At 38.6% G+C, this 21,458-nt stretch overlaps 1 pseudogene; it reads right to left on the bottom strand.

The window, feature by feature from the left end:
- Positions 1-230: 230 nt before the first annotated feature.
- LOC137225812 (nucleophosmin pseudogene) lies at positions 231-1,398 on the bottom strand (annotated as a pseudogene).
- Between the last annotated feature and the right edge of the window lie 20,060 nt (positions 1,399-21,458).

A 21,458-nucleotide genomic window follows, 5' to 3' on the forward strand; every position in this document is an offset into this window, starting at 1 on the left:
CCCGCGTGCCTAGAGCCTGTGCTCGCAACAAGAGAAACCACCGCAATGAGAAGCCTGCGCACCGCAACAAAGAGTCGCCCCCGCTCGCCGCAACTAGAGAAAGCCCATGCACAGCAACAAAGACCCAACACAGCCAAAATAAATAAAAAAATAAATTTATTTTTTTAAAAAAAGAGGCCTTTGTGTATATGTATTTAATGTATAAGAATGCATAATCTTTTTTTAATACTGAGTTTATTTCACGTGTATATTTTTGTTTCCCCACCATTTCCATTTGTCTGACCACCACTACTACTATGTCCTATCATAACATTCCATACATACTTAAAACCAAGCAAAGGGTGGAGTTCCATCTTTAAAAACTAAACAGACATTTTGGACAACACGTTCTTGGCAATGGAACCTGGACAACATTTATCAGACACGGTAGGAGAAGTTCTCACTCTGCATTATAAAAAGGACAGCCAGATATCAACTGTTACAGAAATGAAATAAGATGGAAAATTTTAACAAACTGTTTAAACTATTTTCTTAAAGAAACTTACTCCACTGCCAGAGATCTTGAGTAGCCTCCTGGTCAGTCATCTGGAAACAATTCTTCACATAATTGCTGAATTTGGCTTCCGCTTTAGGAAGGGAACCACCTTTTTCTATACTTGCTTGCATTTTTGCTTTAATGTCTTCTACAGAGCTAGGTCCTTTTGGTGTTTTAGGAGTTTTTTCCTGATTTTTGAAGGATTCTTGACCTTTTGATCTTGGTGTTGATGGTTTTGAGTCTTTTCCATTCTGGTTTGATTTCTGTGCATTTTTGGCTGGAGTATCTCGTACAGACCTCTTTACTGGAGCTTTTTCTTCAGCTTCCTCATCATTAAAGTCATCATCATCATCGTCATCTTCATCATCATCTTCATCTTCATCAGCAGCAAGTTTTACTTTTTTCTGAGGAAGCTTGCTACCACTTCCAGAGGCAGAATGCTTTCTAGGTATACTTAGGAGCTTCACATCCTCCTCCTCTTCATCTTCTGACTCTGCATCTTCCTCCACAGCTACTAAGTGCTGTCTACTAATACACACAGGCCCTGAACCACACTTCAACCATAAGACCACAGGTGGTGTTATTTCAAAGCCCCCAAGGGAAACCGTTGGCTACACAGACATTTTCAAAGTTGCCAGTGTTACTTTAATTGGGCTGCCTTCATAATTCATCTCCTCTGCTTCGACAATGTGCAATTCATCCTTTGCACCAGCCCCTAAACTGACCGTTCTTGAAGATAACTGGTGCTCATTTTCATCATTATCCACCTTACAGTGATAATCTTTGTCGACCTTTAGTTCACAACTGAAAAGATAGTTCTGGGTCCTCAGGGGGCTCATGTCCATGTCCATCAAATCTTCCATGGGTTGGTGGCACACACTTAGGTGGGAGAGAAGGTGGATGGAGATAAAAGACCACTGTTCCAGGGAACAGTCGAACACGACAGAATCACACCAGGGAAAAGCAGAATGCATAATCTTTAATTAATAACTGATGGAGCCTCATATGAAGGGTAATAGGTTTTTGCTTTTAAATCTAGCTTCAAATGCTAAATTAACAGTGTGGGCTAACATGCATCAGGATAGCCTCATTGGTTTTGACTCTACTACTTTGAGGTCTGTGATAATTGGCTGGACCAGTGTGTGCATTTGCTAAGTCAGTCATCTTCTATATAACGTAAATTAATAGTATACTGAAACATTTAAGAGGCTTAAAAGAACTGCTTTTTTTTTTAACATCTTTATTGGAGTATAATTGCTTTACAATGGTGTGTTAGTTTCTGCTTTACAACAAAATGAATCAGTTATATATATACATATGTTCCCATATCTCTTCCCTCTTGCGTCTCCCTCCCTCCCACCCTCCCTATCCCACCCCTCCAGGCGGTCACAAAGCACCGAGCTGATCTCCCTGTGCTATGCGGCTGCTTCCCACTAGCTATCTACCTTACGTTTGGTAGTGTATATATAAAAGAACTGCTTTTAAGTAACTTATAAACAACTACTAAAAAACTCGTTATAATTTACTCATCTATTCATCACATCTTTTCTTGAGAGGAATCAGAGACTTAAGAAGTTGACAAGGCTAATCTTCAAATCTGAGTTCTTGGCATTCTTTGAAAAGAATGGTTTTATCAGGTACTTATCTTCGGCCCTGGCTTCTGTTTTCCACCCAGTCCCCCATCTGCCTTGTCCTGCTTGGCTGCTGTTTTAATTTGTTATTCATGTAAAGTATTTGAGAGCTAGTCTATGCTGATTTGCAGAAGTCCAGTTTTCCTCAGGCTTTTTATCTTCTTCTGTAGTGTCTGGGAAATCTGCTTTCTATTTGTTGTGTTGGGTTAAAAGTGAAACAGTTGGGAAGGAGACAGCCTCTCATATGACTTTACTTCATGACTAGGAAACACTTCTGGGACAGCCCTCCCCAGTCACTCCAGTCTGGAGCCATACAAGCCAGAACCCAGGGTCCTGAACCCCATCTCCTTCTCCCTCAACCCACAAGCTCGCCGAGCCTTGGCTTCCGCTGGTGCATAAACAACATTCCTCCTCAGAAGCACTCCATGGTTTACAGTTTTGCTCTTTGAACATTTCCTGTCCCAAAGTGAAAGACCTGGTTAGAGACCGTTTCTAGAACATCTTGCATTCAAGAACAAAAGAACTGTGACTTCAGTCAAACTCTTAGATACAAACATTTTTAAGGTTGAAGCAATTTGAATTTAGGACTAAAGTCTAATCTTCCGATCACTGTAAAGTCAGGGAGAATGAGCCCCTCTTCTTCGCCTATGCACTTGAAAGTCTAGCAATATAGACTCTCTAACACACCCTCATAGCTGTCAGCAGATCACGTTTCCAGGCCTTTGCCTGCACTGGCAGGCCTCCCTTGCACAAGTGAGCGATCTTCAAAGCCTTTTCCTTTAGGGCTCAGCTCAGCAACACCTTCCCTGTAAAACAGCCTGGTACACTGACCTCACCAGGTTGTGATAGGTGCTCCCTTCACCGTCGCATACCGCGTATTCCTTTTTTAAAGTTATCTTGCTTCATGCAGGTTCTCGTCCGTGACTGGATCCTTCACCCAGATGTCAGTTCCTTCAGAACAGAATGCCAATGTTCTGGATTATCACATCCAGCACAGCACCTGGTTAGATATAGCACGTCCTCAATATACATTTGCAACATAAATAAGTTTGTAGAATGACTGAGAGAATTCTAAGCATCGGAACATTTTATCAGAGATGAACTGAATTAGTGCAGATTCCAGAAATTACAAATTTAGAGAGGTCATTGTTAGGCAATTACTCTGAAATAGACAGAAGAGAAAGTTAGGTTGTTTCAAATAAGTTCAACGTATAGTAAAATTCCATTAAACAATTATATATATCAATAAATAACAGGTACCCTGTCTTAATTAATGCAAAATGTAAATAATAAAGTTGTTTTTGTTGTTTTTTAAAGCCGATATAGTTTCTTACTTTTAAGTACAGAAAATATCTCAGACTAGGCTTTAAAAATTTTGCCTGGTGGAGAGTCTTCATTTTAACTCAGCTACGTGGCAGGAACTGTCGTGGCTTTTGAGAACTGTTCCTTTTGAAACACTACCTCTGATCTGACATTAAAGAAGCATTATAGACTGACACTGGTGAAATAAATGCTTTATTTTAAGGAATTTCCTAGGAATAAAAATAACATATACTTTAAAAGGTAGAAGTAAAATAAACATAAGATTAAATTAAAACACTAAGTAATTAGGGCTTCCCTGGTGGCGCAGTGGTTGAGAATCTGCCTGCTAATGCAGGGGACACCGGTTTGAGCCCTGGTCTGGGAAGATCCCACATGCCACGGAGCAACTAGACCCGTGAACCACAACTACTGAGCCCATGCGCCTACAGGCCATGCTCCACAACAAGAGAAACCACTGCAATGAGAAGCCCACGCACCGCAACGAAGAGTAGCCTCCACTCAGTGCAACTAGAGAAAGTCCGCACACAGCAACGAAGACCCAATGCAGCCAAAGATAAATAAATTTTAAAAAATAAAATAAAACAAAAAATTTAAAAATACCTTAAAAAATAGAAAATCCAGGTATAACTTATAGTCGGTCTTCTGTATAGGCGGTTCATCCACATCAATGGTTTGGCATCTGTGGATACTACCAACCATGGATCATGTAGTACTGTAGTGTTTACTGTTGAAAACAATCCGCATATATGTAGACACTTGCAGTTCAAATTCTTGTTGCTCAAGGGTCATCTGTACTATCAAATAGAGACAGGACCTGGATCTAGGTTAACATGCATTCTAGTAGCGGTCCTTTCTAAAGAATACAGAAGAATGATCAGCAAATCTATAGTTAGACACTATGGCATTGATTTGCCTCACCATAGAAATGTTTCCATCAGCATATATTCACTCCAAATGTCAACATAATTGAAGTAAAAATTACCCTTTTTCAAGTAAAAATTTTTACTTGTAAAAATTTTTCAAGTAAAAATTACCCTTGAAATTGTGTTTATTTATTTGCTTCTTGAAAGATGTGCAAAAGGAAAACTTACAATTAGCCCATTTCTAAATTACTGCAAATTTTCAGTAAGAGAAAAGATTGAATTAATGAGAAATTGATCATTTTAAAAGTTGAATGTGTATGGTGGGGGGAGAGGTACTTGAAAACATAGTTTACCATTTCATTCATATATGGAAGTTGATTTTAAATGATTTTTAATCCATATATAGAGAGATGGGCATGTTAGGATATGGAATTTTAATTCCAAAAGAAAATGTTGAAAATTGTAAGTTATGATTAGTAACTCAGCAAATCACAAAGTCCTTCCACGTTGTCAGCATTTCTGTCACAGGATTCTTTGTTTTGCAGTTCTCAGGAATGATCTCTGAGACTTGTGACAGGCTTAAGAACCTGGCACATTGACCTGAGACAATGTGAAATACAAATGAAATGTTCTCCAATCATGTGATGTTTGGATTCAAAAATAACACATATGCATTTTTCAGTTTTGATTTTAATAGATGGCACAGTTTGTGTTGGGTTTGAGAAAAATAGGTAAGGGGAAAGAAAAGGAAAGTGAAGGATGTATATCCTCTGGGAGAAGTAGTAACTGGAGGGTGGAGAGGGTAAAGATAAAAAGAAGCCTTTACTTTGTCTCACAATTTGGTTTTGAAACTCTTGCTCTTTCCTGAGTGTAGTTTATTTCAGAGAGTACCACCCCACAATCTGGCTAATCTGGTTTCCCGTCTGCAGCTTCATTTTACTGGAAAGAGCGATTGTTTTTAAGAGCCTTGGTGGGCAGGAAACTTGCTGACCTGAGTTCTGTTGGGAAAATTGAATTTATGGTGAGTCTACCCTCCCTCTGAGCACTTAGTGCTTCCAGATAGTTCTTTTCTTTCTTTCTTTTTTTAAAGTTCCCTTTCTTTTTCCTCCCTGGGATGGTCCCAAATATTTTCAAATTTTCTGCAACTCTTTATCCTACTTATCTTCTCATTCTAGGTGTTAGCACTTTATCTCTTAAGTCATGGATACAATAAAGCCCATTTATTCCCCTTTCCTATCCTTCCAGCATGAATAACTTCACCCACCACTCCCTCCTCTCATTCTGTCTCCCTAAGGGAATCCTTTCCCTCCCTTTTAGGACTTTGTTCTATCAGTTATTGGTGGCTTCACATTCTACATGTTGTCTCCTCCCTCTTAAAAAGAGAGCCAGAAAGGACTAAAAGCATTTCCCCTTGATTCTGACTTTGCCTCAAACTACAGTCATCCCTTGGTATCTGTGGGGACGTTGGCTCCAGGACGCCCTCAGACGGCCAGATCCACAGATGCTCAAGTTCTTATGTAACGTATAACCTATGCACAGCCTCCTGTATACTTTAAATCACCTCTGGACTACTTATAATACCTAATACAATGTAAATGCTATGTAAATAGTCACTGTGTGTGGAAAGTTTGAAGTTTTACTTTTTGGAACTTTCTGGAATTTTTTTCCAATACATTCTATCCAAGTTTGGTTGAATCTACAGATGAGGAACTCACACATATGGAGGGCCAACTTTACTGCTTTATCTTCTTCCTTTTGACACCAAAATGTGTATAAGATTTGTCTATACTTGCTCTCTCTGTCTTCCTGATCTCTGTTTGCAAATTGACTTCTATCTCCACAACTCCTCAGAAAATATGCTGGTTAGGTTTGCTAATAACTTTATAATTGACAAATCAAGAACCTGTTTTCAGTCTTCACCTTCCTTGACTTCTTTGTAGCAGCAACACTATTGGTCATTTTTTCTTCTTGATTTCTACAGTGTTACCGGTTCTTAGTTCTCTTCTCACCTATTTTACTTCTCTTTCTCAGTTTCTTTCACTTTCCTGTTTCTTCATCCTGACACTTAAATGTTCACCCAGGATTAATTTGGAATTGTTTATTCACATTCATGTTCTCTCTCTGAGGTAGTCATTTCATGCATTCCCACCCTGTCAACAATTACCACTGTGCTATCAACTGCCAATATCAAATCTATTTCTCCTACATTGACCCCTCTTTTTAGCTCTATATAGGTATTAGTGACAGTAGCTTTGACATTTATATGACTGTAGACAATTTATATAATCTACTGAACTTCCAGGCTTTTTTCATCAGTAAAATGCTTCTATAGGTTAAATAGTATAACATTTCTTGTCATGTTCTAGGGATAATAAAGATCAATGAATATTATTTTTTATTACTAATAAATATTTTGTTGAACAAGTTGAAGGTGAAAGACACCTTGTGTATTATCTAGTGATGTAGCTATCTTTTTAAGTTTCTTGAGGCAAGCATTTATGTCTTATAATAGTCTGCACCACCATGCATCTGTGCCTGGCACAGATGTGTTGTGGAGGAAGCTGGAATAGAAGATGTAAAAGAGGGGAAGCACCACATTTTGCTTAGAGATGAACTAATATTGTGGAATAAATATAGAGTATGACTATGCCTGTGACAAACATGAAGATTAGCAAAGATGAGAAAGCAGAACTGGTCCCAAACTAAGCAATTAAAAATGCTGAGTATTGTTCCACTTAAATAACAGCACACTCCAAATGAGAATACATTGCCTTGCATTTTCTGCTGGTGAATTAGGGTTTTCCTTAAATGTATGCATTTAGAAATATTAATCAAGTAACAGATTGTATATTGTCCATAATATAAGCAGTACAGATTGAACTATGTTGAAGATATGCTTTTCTCTGTGATTTGTTACATTGAACCTCAAGTATTATAAAAATTAGTTTATTCATTGATTTAAAAAATCTTATTTTTGCATATTGCTCTGTGCCAGGCACAGATGCATGGTGGTGCAGACTATTATAAGACACAAATGCTTGCCTCAAGAAGCTTAAAAAAATAGCTACAAAACTAGATAATACACATGAGAGACATGTGCAACAGGTAAGAAAGGAGATCATTTTACTCAAAGCAATTAGCAGAACAACCCATGACTGGGGCTTGCCTTCCTTGGCCAAATTGCAGTAACAACTCAGGAAGGCTGATGAGGTACCTATCCCAGACATCTCTCTCTGGGTTAATATCTTAAGATAGTCTGTAGCTTCTGTGGAAAGCAGTGTGGAGATTCCTCAAAAAATTAAGAACAGAACTACCATATGATCCAGCTATTCCACTTCTGGGTATTTATCCAAAGAATACAAAAATGCTAATTTGAAAAGAGATATGCACCCTATGTTCATTACAGCATTCTTTTACAATAGCTGAGATATGGAAAAAACCTAAATGCCCATCAATAGATGATAGGATAAAGAATAGTGGAATATATATACAATGGAATACCAGTGGCCATAAAAAAAAAGAAATCTTGCCACTTGTGACAACATGGATGGACCTTGAAAATATTATGATAAATGAAATAAGTCAGAGAAAGACAAATATCATATGATTTCATTCATATGTGGAATATAACAAACAAACGAACAACAAAATAAATGAGAAAACCAAGCCAAAGAAACACGTAGATACTGAGAACAGAGTAATGGTTACCAGAGGGGAAGGGGCAGGGGAGAGGGCAAAAGGAGTAAAGGGGGTCAACTGTATGGTGATGGATGGAAACTAAATTTTTTGTGGTGAATATGCTGTAGTGTTTACAGAAGTAGAAATATAATGTTGTTCACTTGAAACTTATATAATGGTATAAACCAATGTTACCTCAGTTATAAAAGAAATCTATGGCTCAACTCAAGACTAGAATCTGCCTGTTTTCTTCCTCCTTACAATCAACACTTCTCTTTTCTGTATCTTGTTCCCACAGGACTGATCTTGCTACTTTACCAAACCATCCCCCCACCCCACAACCCATTTCACTATACTGGCCCTTGAGGTAGGCATGTTCCAGGATCTTAGAACTGGCCTGAGAGTTTTAGGATCTGTTTTGATCTCAGGTCTCAGGACAATCTTTGAATAGTTGAAGATGTTGAATAGGATTAAAGTACTTGCTTCGGCAGTTGCCTTGATTAATGATAAAACTATTTGAAAGGTAATCTAGATTTTTGAAGTTAGAGGTTAAAATGATTATTATTTCTTTCATTCTTAAAAGGTTGAAGAATAAAATGGTATCTCTTCAAATGTTTGATTAGAGGAATCTATTAATTAGATGTAATAAACTCAAGAAAAAACTTGGAGAAAAAATTAGTATTTTACTCTTCAACAGGTATTGAACCTTCTGGAATAGTTGAAACCTATTCTCATATAAAAATCTGATTTAAAAAAAATGAGTCAGTGCTCCCTGTAGTTTGGTCAGGACTTACTCCTGGTACTTGTTCCTATGAACGAACCTCCTCTTGTAAAGGAAGGGCTAGTGTTTACTTCCTTTTCAAAGGAACTGATTACAGTGTTTCTATTTTAGTAAGATACATAAACACATTTCAATGAGAGCAAAAAAACAAAGCATAGCATGGTTGGTGATTTCAGCAAAAATGGGGATGGCTTTGGTCAGAGGAAAAACTATTCAGATCCTTTTAATAGTGCCATTTCCACTTACTCTCAAAACCATTGCTTTTAAAGTTGCCCTATGAAGAAAAATTAGTCTGTTTATGAAAATTCGGTCAATTTGAAGCTTATGGTAGAATCATAGCAAAAGTTACTGATAGGGAGGACATTCCCTGGGAATGAGATAATAATTCAGAATTTGGTCAGACATTGCCTTCCAGATAACATTCTCTGCCAACTTTGAGGTTTCTGTGTTTTGGACTACAAACTGTCATAGTCAGCATTTTCATACATAAGAATAAAGAATGAAATGGCTTTTCAAGTACCTTTCGTTGAACATTGCATGCTCTGTCTGTGAACATGGTGGTGTATTGTCTGTCTGAGCTTTTTTTTCTCATTTCAGGAAATCAATTTACTAATAAAACCAAGGCAGCCCCATTTTACTTCTCACTGTCGAAACAGCTAAAACCCAGCTGTAAGAGTGATGTAGGGAGATGGGGTCAGGCAACACCAGCAGGGTAGGATTTCCATGTTCACAAGAGCGTGAATATAACTAGTATAACCAATCTAAGTGGAAGTGTGACACTTCATTGAAGAGATTTATTGGAAAATTATAGTTTGATAGTTCATTCATTCAACAAATATGAATTGACCATCTACCATGTTGTAACAGCCTCTTACCTCACAAAGTTTGCTGTCTAATGGTAGAGACCATCAAGTAAACAGGTGTAACCAGAAAACACTTAGAAAATGCTAAACAAATGTAATTTTAACTCCCATTAAATCATGATACTCTGCAGCTCGCCGCCACGCATGCACACAGATAGACCATAGGATCCAAACTTGGGCTAAGGTGGTATTGTTATAAGGATGAATAAAAGCTGGGTGCTAACTAGTGTCAGACAAAATCACAAATAAGCGTGAATCTCAGATCCCTGTAAGAGCACTCAAGGAACCGAAACAAGTTCAGCATGGCTGAAGTGAGAAAGGAAGTGGCAAAGGATGAGGATGGAGAAGTGAGCCTAAGCTAGATCATGTAAGGGCAAATAAGCCCTGTTACCATGTGTTTGCTGTATTTGAGGAATTGAAAGGAGAGCATTGTGACTGGAACCATCTAAGTGGAATAGTTAAAATTATCAGTATAAGAGGTGACCACTTTGAATAATAGAGTTCAATAAATTGATCCAGCTTGGGGAACTATGAAATAGCTAAGGATATTCCTGCGCTCCAATCTGGATGAGTGCCCTGGGTGAGCAAGAAAAATGAAAAGGAATTTGGGTGTTTGGTCAAGTTACCTTCATATCTGAATTGGATATAGGGAAGTGATGGACTCCGCACAGCATCCCGTAGGTGGACATTCTCAAATATTCTGAGGACTCATTTGCAACAAGAGTGGGCTTAGGCTCTGGTTCCAAAAAGAGCAGGAGAAAGTCTATGAAGCAGATCTGAGTATTGTCCTCCCTCCTTTACTAGGGGCAGTTTCCCTAGAGGAATAGGAATTAGCATTCATAAGAGACTTTGAATATAATCCCTGAAAGAACAGTAGGCCACATAGTGGGGGTCAAAGGGAGAGTGAGACAGGCCTGTAGGACACTACACAAGGTAGTTACTATTTAACCATAGGGGTCAGAGGCATCCAGAGAGCTAGTCTGTAGCATGTGTGTAAAAAAGAGTGCTATGGGCCAAAGTCAGAAAAAAAAAAAAAAAAAAAAACAACAAGAAAAAAAGAGTTAATGGGTCCAAAAGTCAAGAAGGAATCTAAGAATCCAGGAACAAGATGAAGAGGAGCTAAAAGCACATGCGTGAAGGGGTCTAGGTCTGGAATTTTTGCAACGAGCAGAGTAATGTTGCTTGGGTTCTCTTTGTTGGGCACTGTTTGTATTTGCATGAATAAGTCAGCCTCAGTTAAGACATAGGGTCATAGTAGACATGTACAAAAGTGAGGGACACTACTGTTAACAGGATAATCATCATTGATTGGAACTATCACCTGCAAAAGCAATCATCAAGGAAGGCCGTAGTGAACCAGAGAAGTGTCCGTGATCAACCACCTGGAACTGCTGACCTTGGGAACTACTGTCAAAAGAAACCAAAGAGAACCACAGCTGAGAGCCCCAAGATGAAATGGCCCCTGGAAGGATCAGGCTGGGAACCACATGGCTCAGTGGTTTCTATCCAGATTTCTCTGAAATTCCAGTACAAGTCACTTTTGATATAAAAGAAAGGAATAGAGATGGAGGTAAATTGGGAAAAAGAGATTGCCAGCTTGGACCAGCTAGTACAAAATTATAACGTATCCTTGGACTCCTGGTAGAGAGTAAGAGAAAAGATGGCTACATAAAGCCAGGATATGTGTGATGTCCTTTGGCACCAGCTTCTGGTTTTCAAACTGGCAGATCAGAAATGAGGTTCCTTCAATGGTGACTTTTGTATCCTAGTCAGTTTTTTACTAATATAATGACTTTTAGTGATCATAAGTTTTCCTCCTTTGTTGATTTTGCTTACACCTAAGCAGAAAATACATTTACATGAGTCATTTCTTTTATTTAGGACCAGAAACTATTAGGAGGAATCTCTGGCAGGGTGGGCTTTTTTTTTCTTTTTTTAAATGTCTACTATATGAGTTATCCTTGGCAATTTGAGTTTAGATACAAGCAATCAATTTTTCTTAGATCAAGAGAATCTACGAAGTTGTTCAAATAGGGAAGTAAATATCCCTGAGTCTTAAGTTTTAAAATGAATGGAAACACAAACACATTAAGTAATCCTGCACGTGTCCTTTTGCTGGTTCTATTTCCTTCGAGTATATCGTTTATCTTTTTGTAAAAAGAATTAAAATAAATAATGCTTAAGGTAGTTGTATAATGATTTTATTATTAAACTGTTAGAATTAAATGAACTTAAGTTGGCAGAAATCTTTGATAAAATTTAAATAAGTACAACCTTTAAGACAAGTTATATTGAAGTAAACAGGTATGAGGAAGAGGAAAATATCTCTAGTTAGGTAAAAATAGTAAATGAGCGCAAAACTTAGGTCTGAGTTTCTTGGTAGGGCAAAAATAAATCACGTTAGATTCTATATTTCTCATGATCTCATCTCAGGAATTATACCTTTGTACCCAAAGGGACATTTTGTTTTCACCAATACTCTGAGAGAAATTTATTGCAAGAATTATTACATAGGAGACATTTAATAATATGGTAGACAGCACATTCAATTCATAGTTTGAGGAAATGCAGAAACAGTCTTCATATGGCTATTTCTTATAATAACCCTTTCTAAAATAGAAAGTAAAATGTTAAGATAGGCTTATGAAAGTATGTCTGTGTTAGAGTAACTTAGTAATGGATTTTTTAAAAATGTGATCTGACGGCTACAGTGTTAAACTGATGAGAAGCTGGGGCGGTGAGCCACCGTCTCAGGATTCAGGTGTCCCAGATGAGCTTGTGAGAAGATGAGCAGAGGAGAGAATTCAAAACCAAACCTGCTCCTGAAATCACAAGATTCTGGGTTATAAATGGATAGGAGTTCCTCACCTAATTACTGTGTGGGTAAGAAGCAAAGTCAAAGTTTTGTTAGGCAAGTTGTAGAGCCTTTTGCAAACTCCTGCCCAGGTGGAGATTCATGCTTACATTTTCATAGCAGTGGATTATGAAAAAAAAGATTTGGGAAAAATTAATAGTTGTAGTTTTCATACAGTAAATTGGCTTCTGATGTTATTTGAACAGACTCTAAAGTACCCATTGACTATCTGAATAAAAACGTGCTTGAACTATAGCTCATGTGGTAGCCTATCCTATTGACACAGCTGTCTTAACCTATGTGTGGCAAAGCATGTGGTTACTAATGATCACTGCTCATCACCATTTTGCTTAGGGTACCTCACAAAGAAAAGAAACTCATGGTGATAAAGACTGTGGTAAGAAAATTTGCTTTGCCTTCTTTTTTTACTTGAAATTTTCAATTGAGATAGTTACAGATGCACATGCTATTGTAAGCAGTGGTACAGAGGGATACCAGTTTCTCTTTATGGTAACATTTTGCAAACTCTAGTGTATCATCATAACCATGATATGGACTTAATGCAATCCACTGATCTTACTGAGATGTCCCCAGTTTTACTTGTACTTATTTGTGTGGGTGCGTGTGTGTGTTTAGTCTATACAATTTTATCATGTGTAGGTTTTCCTGCATCTGTTACCACAGTCAAGATACTGAATAAGATACTGTTGCCCTTTTATACCATACCCACTTTTCTCCCTTCTACACCTCTCACCCCCATCCCTAACCCCTAGCAACTACTAATCCACTCTGCATTTCCGAAATTTTGTCATTTCAAAAATGTTGTGTAAATGGACTCATATATGATGTAACCTTTAGGATTGACTTTTTTTTTTTTTTTTTTTTTTTTGCGATACGCGGGCCTCTCACTGCTGTGGTCTCTCCCGTTGCGGAGCACGGGCTCCGGATGCGCAGGCTCAGCGGCCATGGCTCACGGGCCCAGCCGCTCCGCGGCATGTGGGATCCTCCTGGACCGGGGCACGAACCCGTGTCCCCTGCATCGGCAGGCGGACTCTCAACCACTGCGCCACCAGGGAAGCCCTAAATTTACTTTTTAAAAAAATAATTTGAGTTGTAGAATATACTACACTGCCCATCAACATCTAGGTTCAGCTAGAAGAAAACTTCTAAGAAGAGGTATCAGGAACTATAAGATGTTGTCTGGGAGCTGGGCTCAGCAGGACATGCAAGACAAGTGCCAATTGCCAACTGTGGTATGTGGTTTATTATCAGTGAGTGGCAGAGAGGAACTGACAGACTAGCAAGTGGGGCTGGAATCTCATCTCTATCAACCTCGGCACAGGCCAGCATAACACCAAAGGCTGGGTGCTCGGTGGAAGTCTGTCTACCGTGAGAGGACAAGGAATGAGGAATGATGACTGGGATAGAGAAGGCAGTGGTATCCCCCAAACCCCTGGGGCCATACCTGTCTAGGGCCTAATATAGAAGGAGATGTTTCCAAGCCAGTGAAGACAGAGATGGATGAAATGGACCCATAAGAGATGCTAGGAGGGGACAGGACATGGCTTTAAATAATGGTTTGGGAAAAGAAGTCTTGGAAAGAGAGGGAAGCCCCACACTTATGTAGAGAAATATTACATCTTTGTTTTTCCTTTCCTTCCAGCACCATACCATTGAGAGTCGCTTTTAGAAATCATAAATCCTGACGTGGCGCTTGCTAGTAGTGAAGAAATGAATAACCCGTTTACTTATTTAGTTTTTAAATTTTACAGTCTATATATATATTAGTCTAATCTCCATCCTCCTCTTCAAATACTATCTAAGGACCAACACCACCCCAAATTTAAGGGAGAAAGAAATTCTAGACTAATAGATTGAGTGACCGGCTCACAATTTGAGGGGTGGATAAAATGTCTCCCAATATTTCCCTATCTTTCTCCCTCAGCTACTACAATCTTTCACTTACAATTTTCATAACCATTTCTTCTCACTCTTTGACTGACATTTGTCCCCATCTCTCCTCCAATATAGTTCTTGCTAATGACTTAATGGCCTCCATGTCACTAAACCCAATGAGCCTTTTTTCAGTCTTCATCTTACTTGACCATTCAGCAGCATTTTCCCCCCTGCAGCTCTTAATGTCCCTCTTACCTTCCTACCTCTTCTTTTTAGACTTATCCTTCTCTATTGAAGCGTTAAAAGTTGGAGCCCCTCAAGACTTATTCGTCAGCATTTTCTCTTAATTTACATCCATAGATATGGGATGGTGCCCAGACCTCTTTTGGAGCTAACAACTGCTCTCTGTTGAATCAAACTTTCCATGTTGATCAAACTTACTGTTTTTCACTTTTGCCTCCCAGCCCAACAATTCACTCCACAGTGCTATTTCAAAAACGTAATCTTGCCATTTCTCTGCTCTTAGATAAAGACTGGCTCCTGCTTGTGTCTTTTACTGCCGCCAATCTCAGGCTCCTTCAACACATCCTTCTTTCAGTTCTTTTTGTCTCAATGTCTTTGCCAAAGCAGTTCCCTCTCTACCATCGTCTCTACCCTGCCCCAAGTTCATCTTGTTGCTACCATGTTTTAGGCCAAATGTTACTTCCTCAGGAAAGCTTTCTGACAAAACTAAAATAGATCAAGTCCATATTTAATATGCTTCAGAACCACCTGAACTCTTAAAGGCTTTACACTCTTTTTATGTATTTGGGTAATTACTTGACTAAGTTGTGTCTCTCTTACTAGACTCTAAGCTCCAGAAGAGCAGGTGCCTTGGCTATTAGTCTTCTCTGTATCTCCAGAGCCTAGTACAGAAAATAAGTGAAGAAACCAGCTAGTCCTGGTCATTCAAGAGCCTGAAAAATTTCCCCTTGACTTCCAGGTCCACAGAGTAGGTCTTCCACAGCCAGAGGGCATGGGGATCCTGGAGTAAGTACATTGGCCTGGAAAGTGAGCATGAATTGTGACTATCTCATACTTAATTATGCCAAGTTCAATTTCTGTTACTCTTCTATTTAAATAATTCCTGAAAGCCCTGCTCAGCCAGGAAGTTGTCTCAGATATTACTTTTCAAATGTTTTAAATGTCTTAAAATGACATTTGTAGAGTATTTTATAATTTATGAAGTATATACATTTCCATTATGGCATTTGAATGCCCAAACACCCTGTGAAGTAACATATTATTCTTAATTTGATGTAGTAAAATGAAGCTTAGAGGGATTAAGTGACTAACCCAAGGGACTGGGCAGGAACTCCATCCCAGATTTTGCAATGCCAAGCTCTGTCTTTTCCGAGTGCTAGATAATTGCTCATGGCTTCTCTTCCCTTGGTCAAGTCTGAATTTGGACTTAAATGGTTAACAATATCCCAAGAATGATGTAGCTTTCATCATAGTTACATATATAGCATATATAACATATATCACAGCATACACACCTACACACATTTTATATATATATATATATATTCCTAACTTAGGGGAATATATTTCCAGCTGTATCAGTCTTGCTTATATTGAAAGACAGAACTTTGTTTATATAGTTGTCTTTGTCAAATGGCCATGTATCTTTCTTTTTTCTTAATGATAATGTTCAGGAAATTGTTGACCAGGTTTACAAAACAGTAGGACAAACCCTCAACTCTATGGAAAGATGGCTACTGTCTATTATTTCAATCATTACTTTTCCACTATACCATCAAGCCATATTTATATTATTTCAGATAAAATCCAAAATATAAACCAATTATTAGATCAAGAAGCTTTTATAACTAAGGAAACTATCCTCTAGTCCTATAATGTTAATACTCTTTCCCTTTTTAGAGCACTCACCATCCATTACAACACCTCAGTCTCAACAGGGTGGATTTATTTTCTAGGGAAATTTTCTCTCTTAGATGACTACAGTTGATGATGGATTAATCCACTCCCATGGTCTGTGCTAATGTGGCTATTCTGGCAGGTAAGTAATCAGAAAGCCCTTTGGCTTCCCTCACATACCAGGTGCAGACCTTGCCTCTTGGACTGAGAAGCTTTTTAGTGAGTCAGAGGAACAGGTAATTGCATTTAATCTTAGGTAAACCAACTACCAGGAAACATTTGCTACTTATTCCATAATCATTCTTCCTATTTCCCCATCACCCTCCATATTCCACCCATACAGCAAAGCTCATCAAAGAGAGAAAACTCTGAGAACAGTGTTTACCTTCTGTTCAGCGTGAGAACATTTGTCTTTGTGCAGTGAATATGTCCACTTATAAGCAAACAAACTAATATTCTGAAAAAAAGGTGTGTTAATGGACCACTGTCCACACAATAAATACTACTGTCTTTTCCCTACAAATAGGATGTGATTGACTCATTGACACTGGACCAGACACTGGAGTTTGTTTTCATTAGTGATGGTGGGTTTTCACAGAGCTATCCACACTTACACGCCTCATTGCTGGTGACCTTATAAGCAATTTGAGAGGCAGCTGGCAGAGGGTTAGAAATGTAAGTGCGACCTGGAGTCTTTAATCTTGCCCAGGTATGTTCTCGTTCATGAGGTGATATAAACTGATGACACAGCAGCAACATCATTGTTGCTTTTAGGAAAACCTCCTATAATCATTTACAAACGAACCAGAACAAACCACATCCTAACCAGGCTGTAGGAACTGACCCTGCTTCTCACCGAAGGCACCCAGATAAACTTTCTATCTTCTCCATTTTTAATTTCTCCCCACACTCTTTTACTTCCATTTTGAGAAGTGGCAAGATTTAGAGAAGTCTCCTAGGTTTCTCTTTTGCTGTTGCCCTAATGCTCCCTACATATCTGCTGCTAACTTTAAAGAAAAGGAAACAGTTGGGGTAGCTGAGTTTGTGGGCTGGCTTACCTTGACTCACTCATTTAATTACTAAACAAAATACTGTCTGAACTAACTGCTCCCACTTGAATTTTGCCATATTTTCATTCTTTCATTAGTTTGAGATCCACTACACACTATTTTTCAGAATAGATGTCTATTGAACACAAAACAAGAATATTCCCGAGGACCAGGGGTACTTCAAATACAGCGAGTGAACACTGAGACTGATGCCCAGCAATCCTTTTTGACTCTACAGCCAGTGGTCATGCTTCCTACTGAAGTGAAGAGAAATTTTTTTGCTAGTGTCCCACAACAGGAATGCAACAGAATCTTCCAATGCATGCGTAGTCAATACTTATTCAATGGAATGGAGGTGTAATTGATAAAGGGGCATCGGCATCATGGTTCAGGTAAATTATAGATAAAATAGTTTTTGGTGGTCTAGCTTGGATGCGCAACCATCATTTTCTAATCTGGCACAGGGACATATTTTCCCATTGAAACAAACAGCTTAACATAAAACCGAATGCTTTTAAGTTAGAAACTAACAGGAACACCAATGCACTACAGAGAGGCAAGGGAAGGTCAAAATAAAACCAATACATGAATAGACAAAATTTATACTGTGTATAGGGATAAATTTATTCAGAGACCGGGAGTGAGGAAATGTACTTTTTGGGTTAGCAGAGTTGACCAGGATATAGCGATTCTAGATACACTTTGTGGAGAGAATAATAAGGAATGTCTTTTGAAGAGGTGACTGAGCAGTTATTCAGAAAAGCTGGACAACTAAAATAGGAAGGATCACTTTCCAATGCTGCAGTGTCCAAAGATCTGGTTTGAAACTTGAAAAAAATCATTTTATTGCCTTTGAACGATTAGTTAAGATGCCATGGCATTACTGATATGATTCCCTGTTAAAAACCATGGACCCTCCATGGTTTCTTTCAGTTCTATAATCTGAATTTTCTTTGAAAAGATATTATTTTAGTTACACAGCCAAGATTTAGTAATTTCCTTTTTTTTTTTTTTTTAGCAGAAAATGTACTTCAGGGAGTGGGGTTGCAATAGGCAAACTATTCACCCATGGTCCTCTAATGGTGCAAAAACTATTCTAGGCAATTTTATCCCCAAATCCTGGCTACAGGAACCAACACATTAGGACTGAACTACAGCACCCTCTAGCCTACGTGCCTGCATAGCCAGAGGCTGGGCTGTCTCCGACTGTAGGAAACCATTAGGCTTTGTTAGTGGGAGATATTCTTCACACAATATGTTTTCTTATCATTTGTTTATGTAATTTATAGACTTCAAACGTGTTGCTCCCTCTTCAAGTTAAAGGAAACCGTTTTTCATTTTAGGAAAATGAGTAACACCACACCCAAGACCTCCTCTACTCCACTTATCTGACATCCCTTGGCAGTTTTAATTTTTAAAAGCTGATTTTCAGATATTTTGTTCCCACTGAGGAGAGAAGTTGATAGCAAAACATCCTGATATATGTGAAAAAGTCACTGAATATATTACAGTCATGTATTTGGAAAAGTAAATGGACGTGCATATCATATTAGGTGGAACCATATTACATTTCTTAAAACTTTAAACCATGTAAGAGCTACAAAAATGGCTTTTCTTATGCTTCATCCTGATATCTAGAAGGACAGAGAAACTAGGGAGAAACCTAGGAACTGGGAGACATTTGAGAGGCAGACTTACTTTTCTCCACATATTCTGTGAAGTCCAAGGATATTTTTACCATATTCAAACAATTAATATAAACAGTTTAAGAGGAGAAAAAAGTAACATACATGGTCATAAACTTTCCTAGACCTACGTATTTTCTCCTCTTCCCACATTTCTCCCCATGCTCTTCTGTGCCTTAGGCTGGGGTTGGGTTTTTTTTTTTTGAGTTTTTTTAAATTATTGTATGTTACAGGTGTACAATATAGTGATTCAAAAAATTTAAAGGTTATACTCCATTTATAGTTATTATAAAATATTTGTTATATTCCTCTTGTTGTACAATATATCCCTGTAGGTTTTTTTTTTTTTTGCTGTATGCGGGCCTTTCACTGTTGTGGCCTCTCCCGTTGTGGAGCACAGGCTCCGGACGCGCAGGCTCAGCGGCCATGGTTCACGGGCCTAGCCGCTCTGTGACATGTGGGATCTTCCCGGACCGGGGCACGAACCTGTGTCCCCTGCATCGGCAGGCGGATTCTCAACCACTGCACCACCAGGGAAGCCCCCGCGTAGCTTTTTTTATACCTACTAGTTTGTACCTCTTAATTCCCTACTCCTATATTGCTCCTCCCCCTTCCCTTTCCCTATTGGTAACAGACTCTATGAGTCTGTTTCTTTTTTACTCTATTCACTAGTTTGTTGTAGTTTTTTAGATTCCATGCATAAGTGATATTGTACAGTATTTGTTTACTAAGCTAGTGATAATCTATTATTTTCAAACTTCTGGCAAATGATTTTTAGAAATATATCCTAAGGAAATTTACCATCTGATTCCACAAATATATATATATATATGGGTTTTTATTGCTTTAGGACAGTGGAAATTTTAAACGATATAGATAGGAGAGTGTATAAACAAAATATGATGGATTCTCCTTTTGGAATACTATGTAGGCATTGTTGCTGTTGTTGTTTACTTTTAGTATGCTTTGTAATTTTTTTTTTTTCATAGCTAGCCATGATGTACTGGGTAAAAGGAACTGCTGTATTGGCCTTTAGGAATGTGGTAATGAGGTATGCATTGGAGAAGTATTCTATAGTCTTATGATTAGGTCTCAGTCTTTCAGTGAAGCTGTGCCTCTGGATTGCGAACTTCACAAGTGTTTCTCCATCTTTTTCTCCACCCTTAGGTGGGACAGGATGGCTAGAGTGGGCTGCCGCTGGGTACTTCCCCTCCCCCATGTGGAAGGCTAGAGCTGACTGGAGTATTTCCCTTCCCTCCAGGTGAGTTAGATTCTAATAATACTGCAGCAGGTTAGGTTCTTAGGCTCCGGTTAACTAGTTTCTCCTGAGGGCAGGCCTTGTTAAGAAGCACGCAGTGTTCTGGCGTATTTTCCCTTCCTCCTGCTGGAAGCAGAAGAGGATTTTTCTCCAACATTTACCGTGGGAACCTGCTCAAGCTCCTGGAAGCGAATCTCACGATATCGTGGGGGGCCCCTATGACTGGGTGCCCTGGAGTTTTTAACTCTCAGAGTTGTCCATACTGAGCCTCCAGCAATTCATCAATTACAGGTCCGGTTTTCCTACCCTGACGCTGGTTCCTGAGGTCATTTCGGCTAAGTGCGTTTCTGCTCTGGTAAGTCATGACTCTGTATTCGCTGTCTGTCTCTCCAGTCTTGGGGGCAGAAGTCTGCCATGTGTTCTCTCCCCTATTTTGTGGATCCAAGAAGAGTTGTTGATTTTTCAGTATGTTTAGCTTTTTACTTGTTGTTAGGTTGGAGCGGCTACTGCCAAGCTCTTTAAATGCAGAGTGGGAAGTGGCTTGAAATCAGTTTCTCATTAAAGACACTGAGGTTCTTTCTAACAAACATTAAAGGATATTACAGCCATTTGCAACAACATGGATGGGCCTTGAGGGTATTACACTAAGTGAGGTAAGTCAGACAGAGAAAGACAAACACTGTATGATAGCACTTATTTGGAATCTATAAAAAATAAAAAAAAATTCGAACTGAGAGTAGTCTACCCTGTTAATCAGGGGCTGAGGAGTGAGAGAAGTTTGTCAAAAGGTACAAACTTCCAGATATAAGCCAAATAAGTTTTGGGGCTCTAATGTACAGTATGATGATTATGGTTAACAATACTGTGTTATACACTTGAAAGTTGCTAAGAAAGTAGATCTTAAATGTTCTCACTACAGAAAAGAAATGGGAATTGTGTGACCTGATGTAGGTGTTAGCTAACACTATGGTGGTAATCACTTTGCAAGAGTATATCAAACCAGCATATTGTACACCTTAAACAACATTATATATCAATGAAAAAAAGGAAAAGGAGAAAAAAGATAGGTTCCTAGAAGCAGAATTATTGGGTTAAGGAGGGTGAACATTTAAAAGATTTTGA

Source organism: Pseudorca crassidens, chromosome 6, assembly GCF_039906515.1.
Source record: "Pseudorca crassidens isolate mPseCra1 chromosome 6, mPseCra1.hap1, whole genome shotgun sequence".
Taxonomy (NCBI): domain Eukaryota; kingdom Metazoa; phylum Chordata; class Mammalia; order Artiodactyla; family Delphinidae; genus Pseudorca; species Pseudorca crassidens.